We start from the raw sequence: 10332 nt of genomic DNA, 5'->3' as shown, positions 1-10332 counted from the left end.
ATTGTAGCCAATGTTATAAGAATGATAAAAAAATATATTCTTTGAAGTAGATACAAGGGAAGCACTGAAATTCAGAGATATCTTCTGGTTACTGACAGAATTCAAGGAGACGTAGGTTGGAAAATGTTCCCAGGTATTTTTGTTGTCTCTTAGATGTGGAAAATCAGTCTTCAGTTTACGATACAGAAGTATTTTGAAAGAGAAGGAAAAGGAATATTCACAATTCCCTGAATATTTTGCTAATTCATGGGTTTTTTCGTCTCCTGAGGAGGAATATATGCAGGAGGAAGAGTAATCTTGTCTTAGAGGTACAGTTCACAAAACAAAACTGCCCTTTGGATTATCTAGGAAAATGAAGGGCAATACAAAGTATACAAGTTAACACTTTTACTTTGGTTTTAAGTATTTAGTGTCAGCCTCTCATGCCTTTCACCTATGGTATGTGAACACCACCATTATATTTTTATAGACTTAGAAACCTGACATGTATATATGCATGTATGTATATATACACAGCTATTTATAAATATGCATCTTGTAGCGTCATTTGCTGCTACTCTCAGCAAATGGGAATGGGCACATTAGCCATAGGTAGAATAATACCTTTCTCAGCAACAGCCTTTCCCTGTTTTTAAGTGGCAAAATGTGACTTGTAGCTGATTATTTGCAGTTCTGCTGGAAGTAAGCAAACTGCTGCTCTGTTAGAACTTGCAGCCTTCTTTCCAATTCTCTTGTTTTGCAGTTTCTTAAAAAAAAAAAAAAAAAAAAATTGGCACATTTCCAAGTAATAGCACTGGGATTTGTTGTCTGTGTGAATCCATCTTACAGCTTATTCAGATAAAACTACTGTACTTCTGTTCTCTGTGTAGGCTCATGAGTAGGCTACTCATGCAGTGGTTGCTTCTTCAATTTTTTTTCTAATAAGTAACAGTTACATTTTCCTTAGGCCAGGAAAATGGAATTTTCTAGAAAACTAGGTAGATTTGGCGGGGTAGGGGGTTAATAGCAAGTTTAGTACTCTTGCAGAAGACACAAGAGTGACTGTACTGGGTCAGATCGAAGGTCTGTGTAGCCCAGTATTGTGTCTCTGGCAGGGGCCAAAAGTGAATGCCTAGGGAGGAATACAAGGACAAGGCATGTAGTGGTTGTTCCCTTGAGTGCCTTTTGAGCCGCCAAATATGTGCTACTCAAACTTCTTGAACGATGATTGTACTTTAAACATAGAAAATTGTAATTATCCGAAGCTTTTGGATAAACAGGATACTTGTGAGAGCAGGATTCCTTTCTCTGCTGACCCAAATAACAGAACATATTCAGTAAATTCCAAAGATCTTTTCTCAGGAAAACACCAAGTTATTTATTTATCTTTTTTTTTTTAGGAATTGTGAAGGAATTACTTTTTTTAAATTAACAAAAATAATAATCTGAATTAGGAAGAGCAACTTCAGTAGTTTAAAGAGAAACACCATTTGGTTGATTAATTTCCCAAATCCTCAATATGAAGGGGAAGCTAGGCCAAGACAGGTCATCTCTGGGGACAGATGAAATAATAAGCTGCTTTCTATTTCAGGAAGTTCAGGAAGAGATGTGACAGCTGTGGGAGACATCATCTACCTGATACTCTGAAGAAGCAGCAGAATTTTTGTTAACCTCTTCAATTTGCACCTCTTGGAAAAAACTGATTCTGTTCTAAATGCTTCTTTGGGTATGTCTTTTATTAACACAGTTATGATCTCTGTCTACAGTTGGACAAATTGGAGGGTAGCCTTTGAAGCTTAAGGAAGTGGTATGCTATAGGAGGTATCTGTACTTCTCTTCCTTTCTGGAAAGAATGTATTGTGTTAGAAGTATTTCTAAGTGTCATTAGCTCTTTTGACAGATCTGGTTGGGTAATACTTTTGCCTTTCTCTGATTTGTGAACTTCAAAAATTACTTGGTCAAGAATTGTACTTTCAGTTTTCTCTTTCTGGAAGTAAAGGCAAGAGGAAGCTATTCATGATTCTCATTCTGGACTAAAATTCACACCTAACTTGTCCTCTCTCTTCTCAATCTGCAAAAATCACAAGCTTGAAAAGTGCTTGGTATAAATAAAGCTTATAGTTCATATAAAATCAGGAGAAAAGAGTTCACTCTAGTTTAAGTATATGACAAAGTAAGTGTCTGCAGAGGTTTAATAAACCAGTCAGCCATAAATAGATGGTCAGTTCTTAGCAATAGTAATCAGAAGATCAGTCTTACTTGCAAGATACTACCTAGACACAGATAACCTCCAGAACATATCCAGATTTGGCAATTTTACCAAAGTCTTCAGATAACATAATACATCTTTAAACCATTTAAACATTTCCTTCTTTCTTCTATCTGTGATATAAAACAGCTCCTACCACTTGACATTATAGACTAAATGATTCAGATCTATTGGCTCTCAGTTGTGGAAAAAATCTGCCTGGAGGTCAGTCATGGTTCATACCACAAGCAGCCATCCTTTTTTTCACTCTGCTTAACTTCAGCCTGCATTTTTAAATGGACACAATATCCCTACTTTCAGCTGTGACTGATTAAAGGTCTGCATCGGGTCTGATGCAAAGTACAAGCACTTCTGTATGCTCCGTGCATGTGGTAGACTGTGATAGTTAGCTGGCCCCTGTTCCGTCCAAGCAAAAAGTAAAAGGGATGACTGCAATTCAAACAAGGCCAGAACCGAGAAATACTGAGAGAGAACCTAGAGGAGGCCATTGCTGCCACTCCGACGGTAATGCCATACGAACACCTTCCTGCCTGCTGGAAGAGCGGCACATTGTTCCAGGCCAGAAACTGCTACAGTAGTGTCAGAGCAGTTCTGCTGGGTCCCCAAAAGTCTCTCCTGAAATTGCAGGACTGTTTCTTCCTCCCCCTATTTCCTGTACACAACAATCAGACTTCAGTAATCATGACTTTTCTATTTCTTTTCTGATTTACAAGCCCACATGAGGTCTTTCAGATTCATTATGCACGCACCAAAGCGTATCTGGGGATGAATGATGATCCATCTTTTTTTACTTTTTTTCCTTGTACCAAACAGTTTGGGGCTTGGGTGTTTTGATTCCTTAGTATTTTTAACAGAAATGCTTTTTTCGTTTTGACAACTGTCTGAAATATGTTCCTTTAAGAACCTCCTACATGGTATGTATTTGCAATTTGTAAACACAATATGTCAAAGAATGATTTGATTCAGTGGTGAGGCAGCCAGCTATTTGCATGTCATGAGGTCTAAGGGAAACAAACTGACCCTGAGCCTTCCTCCATCCAGCCAAATTCTGATGGGACCCTCAAATAGCTCTGGCAAAGTGTTCTGTTTCTTTTGGACTTGATGAATGCTTGTTTCTGTGAAGACGTGTAATTATTTCTTCCTTTATTTTGCTGCACAAGTTACCAAGAGAAGCAGCTTAAAACCAAATGTGAGTATTGAGGTTCTTTTCCATTATTCCTTTTTCTGATAATGTTTAAATGTGGTAGTGTACAAGGTACCTAATTTAACATTATGTGCAAGTAAGCAGGAACTTTTTTCTTCAGACAAAAAACTGCTAATGAAAATAGATGAAGAATTCTATACACATCAAAAGTTTTTTTATATTCTGTACTAAAAGAGATGCCACACCTTTTTTGGATGCAATTGTTTTCATGTTATTAATTGGCTCACTCATTAATTTACAGGAAGATAGTTTGGGGTTTCCTTTGTAATGAAATGAGGATTAATTTTGTTTACTCCAAAGAACAAGCCAACAAAAAAAAACATTTGCTGTTTGCTGTGACATTTGAATCACTATTTTTATGTCTTAGCAAGCTTTCATAGCTATTTGCTATTGCAAGAAAACTTTCTACATAGTAGCTTTTCTGGTAAGGTAAGTCACTTGTTTCTAGCATAACTAATTTTAACGCCTAACATGGACTGTTCTTGCTTTTTTTTTTTTTTTGAAGTAAAACCAGTTTCCAAGCTGGTGTTTATAGCAATATTTTGACTTGTTATAAAAATCAAGTATCACCTTCAGATTCTCTCTCTGTAAGACACTTTGTTTTATCTTTTAGCTATCACATTTTTAGGATCATAATTTTGGTTTGGAATTTGAAGGGGAAGAGTAGTATTGAAAGGGTATACCACTGTTTATTGAAATGGTGCTGGAAATGTGTGCCTATGTTGCAGAATTAAAAAATAAGTATGGGTAACCATGGAAATATTCCTTAAATTAAAGACTATGTATATTAATTGTACTGCTACCTGATTTCATAATGGCATTCTTTTAGATAATGAGATTACAATTAAATTTGGACAAAACTGTCAAATATCATTTCCATTTCAATAATATGAATGTTTTAAAATATATTTCTTTAACCATCCCTATTTTCAAAAGATCTGGTTTTATATCTGGAGCTCAGCACATTTAGAAGACACATTTCAGATTCCTTTTTTTTGTTTGTGGTTGATATTTTCACCCATATTTTTCTTCCGTTTGTGTGACAAGTTGACATTTCTAGAGTATTTTAGCAGAACAGGCTGTAACAGATTTAATATATTAATGTTATAACAGATTGCTGATGGTCTTGCCATGTAATTTCATTGCAGTTTCACAAAAGTCACTTTGATTCAAAGTTGTGTAATTGGTAGAAACTTAAGATGGCATACTAACCTTCTTGTAAGATTAGAGCAAAATGAAATCAAAAGCTGCTTGAAAGAGATTCTGATCAGTTCTGACCTATGGTATCTCCAGGTTATTTGCAGGCAGTCATATTTTATGAAATGTCTATTTTTGGTTGACTTGGTAAGACATATGTTCTGTGGGCTATATAGCAATAAGCCCAGCTTTCTTCTTTTCTTTCCATATCTGAGTTTCATTTCTCAAAAAAAGTTTAAAACTTTTAGTGTTACCTAACCACGTACAGCCAGAAAGAAATGTGAAAATTTTAACCAGCATGCTTCCAAATGTCAAGCCCAAAATCAGAGGGTGAAATTCTGTCCCTGTTCAAATGAGCAGCACTCCTGTTGACTAAACAAGCTCTAGATGTTGTTCAGGCTTTTAGATCACCTGGGGAATAAAACTGACCTGAGTTTTTCTGTACACTTCCCTACCAGTTAAGAGTAAGATGATGTCTTATGGCTAATTCTAGGATGCTCATAAAACTAATGATTTCCAGTTCAGCTATTCTATTAAAATCTCTAGAGCCCCAAGTTTGGAAGTTGGCATGGCAAAATGCTGCTGATGCTCCACTTGCGCTCTTGCAGCGGAATTCATTCTTCTGGGAAGAGAGCACGCAGCTCTACTGAGAAAGGAGGCTGTGAAGTCCTTGTTTCATATATTTGTATTTTCCTGTAAAATGGAAATGGGATGAAATAAGGATGGTTTTGTAGAAATATGCCAACATTACTTCAAAAACACAGAACTGATGTATTAAAAATAAGTTAATAAAATTCTATAGCAGAGATGCAGTGAGGGATAAGAATGTTACAAAGGCTAAGTAATGTCCCTTGGCTGCCACTATAATGATGGCTAATTTAAGTTTCTGCTGGGAATCACCCTGCAGAGGAATTCATCTGTCTCTTTTAACTATAAAAAGTGCCTTGTTCATTAGCCTCAGTAGGCTTAGGTTAGCTTTTGTGAATATCCCCATTCTTCTCTGATATTGTACAGTACACATCAGCTATCATCTCTTCGTGTTTTCCTTTCTTAGACTGAGTTTTCTTTGATTCTACTTCATTCATGTTAGTAGGTTACTTTTCTTCTCAGCCATGGTTGCCTTTGAGTTTGAATTTTTCTAGGTCCGCATATAAGGACTAGTAAATTCTTGCACATCTCAGCATATTATGGATAATGGATCTGAATAGGCTGCCCTAGTTCGATGCTGGCCTCACGCTTAGATGCTTTATAACTCAGAAAAATATTCATTTTCTTGTGACATGTCTTTGTGCGTAGATACCAGAATTGATAGAAAGAATGACCTAGTGACAGAGCGTGGCATAGTTGTTGACAGAGCACACATACAGGAGACCAGAATTTAGTCCAGAGTGACCTGCAGCAAGTTGTTCTGTGCCTCAGTACCCCATCTGTAAACTGGGTTCGTTACACTGGGGAGAAAAAAATGAGTTAAAACAATGTTATCCAAAACTGTCTGGAAACAACCCAAATTCACTGGAAAATCCTTCATAATTAGGAACTCTCTCAACCACTGTAGTCCTAAGAGGTTTGACACAAAACTGGAAAAATTCCACCCAGAACATTTTGCGTAAGAATATTAATCATAACCTCAGAGTCATTAAGGACAATTGCAAAGTTCACAACTGGAACATTTTGTTGCTCCGGCTAATTTTGGAAGTGCTTTCTACCTCTAGCACTCCAAGTTGACCACCCGGCAACCTTCGTACGGTGTTTTTAACTACCCCAGGCCAGTGCCACGGACACAGCCTGATGAGCAGACCCATCTAATGGCAAAGGCGTAGTGACTGCCGCCTTTTCTTCCTACTCCTCCAGGTTTGCTCTCTGACCTTGAGCAAGTCAATTACTTTGCTTTGACAAGTATTAACCTTTCCTGTAGACAAGTATCTCACAACTGTGTTTTAGGATTATTGTTGTTAGAAAAGCATTCTGAAACCTTTAAAAGGAAGGCTGTAAAATGCTTCAGAGTATTAGGTTATAATTCTATTTGTCAGAAGCCCAGAACAGTATTAGGCTGTAAATCTATTTATCAGGAGCCCAGTCTTCCTCAAGTGAGCTCTTCAAGTTTCAAATTCAGCCACATCATGATTCATTTATGTATTATAACATGCAAAATTGTGGCATAATTAGAGTTCTGTGAGTCTGGGATTCTATTTGCATGAAAAAAAAAAAAGGAAAAGATTAGAGGAAAAACTGTTTCATGCTGATCTTCTAATTGTCAATCTTTGTTTAGTTTGGTACTTGAAAATTGAAGAGCATTGAGAAACATTTCAAATTAAAAGCTCAAAACATTTGGGTTTTTTTATTTTTACATACAGTAGCAGAATTCTTAATTTGTTTAATCACTTGCTTAGACTTTTTACTGAAAACATTTACCAAATTTAACATAAATTAGTAAAAAGGACTTGAATTGTATTTGTTCCTTAAAGCAGTTTCTGCTACTGCTTACCATTCTCCTCCTCAGACTGACTTTATCCCCTACAGCTGGTCAGAGTTATGGCCTCTGAGCATCATCCCATACTGAAACCAGTCAATTCCATTCTAGGTTTGCAAAGATCGTTGCTACATGTCAGGCGTCACATCATCACTTGAATAGACTTTACCGGTTTCAGTGGATTCATTGTTCCACAATATCCTTGAGTTAGCATGTTCTTAAAATGTTCCTAAATGTTAGAAAGGAATTTCTTCATTCTTACCTAATTTCTTCCAGAATTCTAAGACTTTACTGATGGATTTTATTTGTCTGAGTCAAATGTCGACTGTCTTGGGTGTTCAGATAAACTTTAGCCTTAATTTTCCTTCAATCAGAATAGGGCAATCCTACACTGGAACCAGCTTTTAGATAGCATATATCTATAATCATAGAAAGAAATCCACTCTGAAAGTCATAGTGCCAAAAAAAAAAAAGAAGGACCTTTTCACATGCCAGGACATTACAAAAATCCCAGCAGGGCAGTAACTGAAGGGTCAGTAACCTCTCATCATAATAAAGAAAGACAAAATACCATGGTATACTCATTGCAGGGTCTAATTTTAAATCATAGCCACTTTTAGGAAGATAGACTATGTTAAAATAGAAAGAAATATGTTTAATGTCTGGCACAAAGATTTTAAGGCTTAAGGGAAATGTTAGGATACCCAGTCACATTATTGTTCAGCAGACCTTATCTCCTAAGTAGGCAGAACAGGTAACGTAAGAGGCACAAAGATTTCAAGTATGTGGCAAAGGTCACTGGCAGGACATGAACAGAACCTGGGGCTGAGTCTCTCTAAGGGCTGGTCAATATTGCTGCTCACGGGACATGAGGATTGAAGATAAAACAGAGTTGATGCCATGAGATACTCTATCTTGTTTGACAGGACATTACCTACTCAACTACTCAGGACTCAAGAGGTCTTCAATTCGCATTTTTTTTCTGGGTAAGGGATGATGCACAAAGCCATGTATTTAAAGAAAAGAAAGAAAAACAACAAAACCCACCCATTGTATTCTATACTCATCCTAGTAACACTCCGCTATTTTTCCTCCCTGGTAGAGGACAAAGAAGAAGCTGAAGACCTCCGCTTCCTGCCCTTTCTCCCATCAGCCCCACTCCTAAGGGGTTCACTGCTTTCAAAAGTCCTGTTGTCAGCTGTCTTCTAGAATTGAGCTTTTACATTGGGAGTCATATATCCTTTTGCTGTGTTGGAATGAAATGTGGTGGTTTATTATCAACAGAGAATATAGGACATGTCATAAAAGAATGTGTATATCTGAATATTTTACCTTTTTGTTTTCCCCCAGCCCAAAGACCAGCAGCCTGCCCTTGATGCACCTGCATAGTTAAACTAACAAGGTTTTCTAGCTCTACAGTATGTTTAAAACAATTACCAGGCAGAGAATAAAAGGAAAAGGTCTCCCTGCTATAATTCTACATCTTTGGTGAAATGCATACACAGCCGAATTGTACCAGTTTGTTACTGCAACCTTGGTGCAGATGGTGAGACTTTGTAAGCGAACTGTGCCTAGCGCTCCCCAACAGATATCAGGACACCAATCCTAACATCAGAGTTAAAAACCTAATCCGGAAAATATTAAATCACCTAATTTGACATCTGTGAGTTGAGTGAAAGTATTCAGCTATGTTAATTTACATACATATGCAAGTGTTCCTGGGGTCCTATTCTAAGAGACGACAAAGCAAGCGTTCATGTAACACTTAGGGGGAAGCAGAAGGAAGTTAAATAAGTCTGCTTAAGAACACCCACGGTGTGTTTTCATGTTGGTTGGTTGTTGTGCCCTTTCCTGGAAATCTTTCTTGCCCTCTGTCTCATTTGTATTGTATAACCAATTAATTACTGTAAAAGCAGTAGAATACAAAGAGTGCCACATCTTTCAGGTTTTCTTCACCAGATTAGACCTTTCATGGTCTGTCCACCTAGCAGAGGCAATATATGCATGTTTTTAATATGGCTGTGTTATCTGTACTCCAAAGACAGTGCAATTTCAGAGGATCATTACTGCTAGGTTATAACAGCAATACCTACTGTGTTAATTGTCAGTAAAAATCCAGAGTACATAGGTAGTCCTTGCTTTGAGATCTAGCTCTACTCAATGTTTCTGCCCATGCCTTCTCTCCTTGATCCTGCCCCTTGGGACTGCCCATCTTGAAGCACGTTTTCCCTTGGGAAGGTCCATGGAGGCACGTCATGGAGTTCCTCTGCACGAAGAAGAGACTGCCACAGCAATGGTCACCCTAAACAGCTCACGTAATGTGAAGGGAGGGTATATATGCTACATTTGCTGTTGCCAGCATTTCTTAGACTGTATACAGCAGCGGCTTCGCAAACAGTGATTCCTGTGGGCGCAATAAGCAGTCCAGGGCTTGTCTGCAGAACCATATCATCTCTGTTGTCAGTGGAAAGTCTGGTAAGGAGGTGGCAGCCAAGACTGGTGGAACTCTGCAAGCAACAAAACAAATCTATATACCTGGGAACAATGATAATGGAAGTAGGGATCTTACATACCGATGCCCCTTACAGTAGCCTTTGTGTTTTTCCAAGTCTCATGGTTTAAGCCCAGCCAGCAACAAAGCACCACACAGCCACTCAGCCACTCCCCTCCCCTGGTGGGATGGGGAGAATTGGAAGAAAAAGGTAAAACCTCGTGGGTTGAGATAAGGACAGTTTAATAGGACAACACAAGGAGAAAAGAAGTAATAATAACAATAATACTAATAAAAGAATGTATAAAGCAAGTGATGCATAATGCAATTGCTGACCACCTGGAACCCAACGGTCAGCCCATTCCTGAGCTGTGGTCCCCTCTCCGCCCTCCCCAGCCAGCTCCCCCAGTTATATATATGGTGTCAAATATCCCCTTGGCTAGTTCGGGTCAGCCGTCCTGGCTGTGCCCCCTCCCAGCTTCTTGTGAAAATTGACCTGCCAAAGCCAGGACACTAAGCTGTAATGCCACCTAGCTCATGACAGTCTATTAACAGGGCTGAGATCAGAAATCTTTAGATTTGGTTCATTGTGATAAGGTGACATATTTTTATTACAAAAGTGCTGCAGCTTGGTTTATTTTTTTCCTCAGAAAACTAGGTCAGGTTGGCACAGTGCGGTTGCAAGAGAAAAGGAAAAGGCTGTGCCGCTGCAGCAGACGCTT

The 10332-nt window shown here is 38.2% G+C and overlaps 1 protein-coding gene across 1 annotated transcript in view; it reads left to right on the top strand.

Moving 5' to 3' along the window:
* The first annotated feature begins 191 nt into the window (after positions 1 to 191).
* The window catches only part of FHL5 (four and a half LIM domains 5), a 32159-nt gene continuing 22018 nt past the window's right edge, over positions 192 to 10332 (top strand). Inside the window, exon 1 of the mRNA XM_030029575.2 lies at positions 192 to 3437. The gene's annotated coding sequence lies outside the window, so the exon portion shown is untranslated. The remainder of the gene's footprint in view (positions 3438 to 10332) is intronic.

This window comes from Aquila chrysaetos, chromosome 2 (genome assembly GCF_900496995.4).
Source record: "Aquila chrysaetos chrysaetos chromosome 2, bAquChr1.4, whole genome shotgun sequence".
NCBI classification, from domain to species: domain Eukaryota; kingdom Metazoa; phylum Chordata; class Aves; order Accipitriformes; family Accipitridae; genus Aquila; species Aquila chrysaetos.
This window is presented reverse-complemented; position numbering and strand designations above follow the sequence as displayed.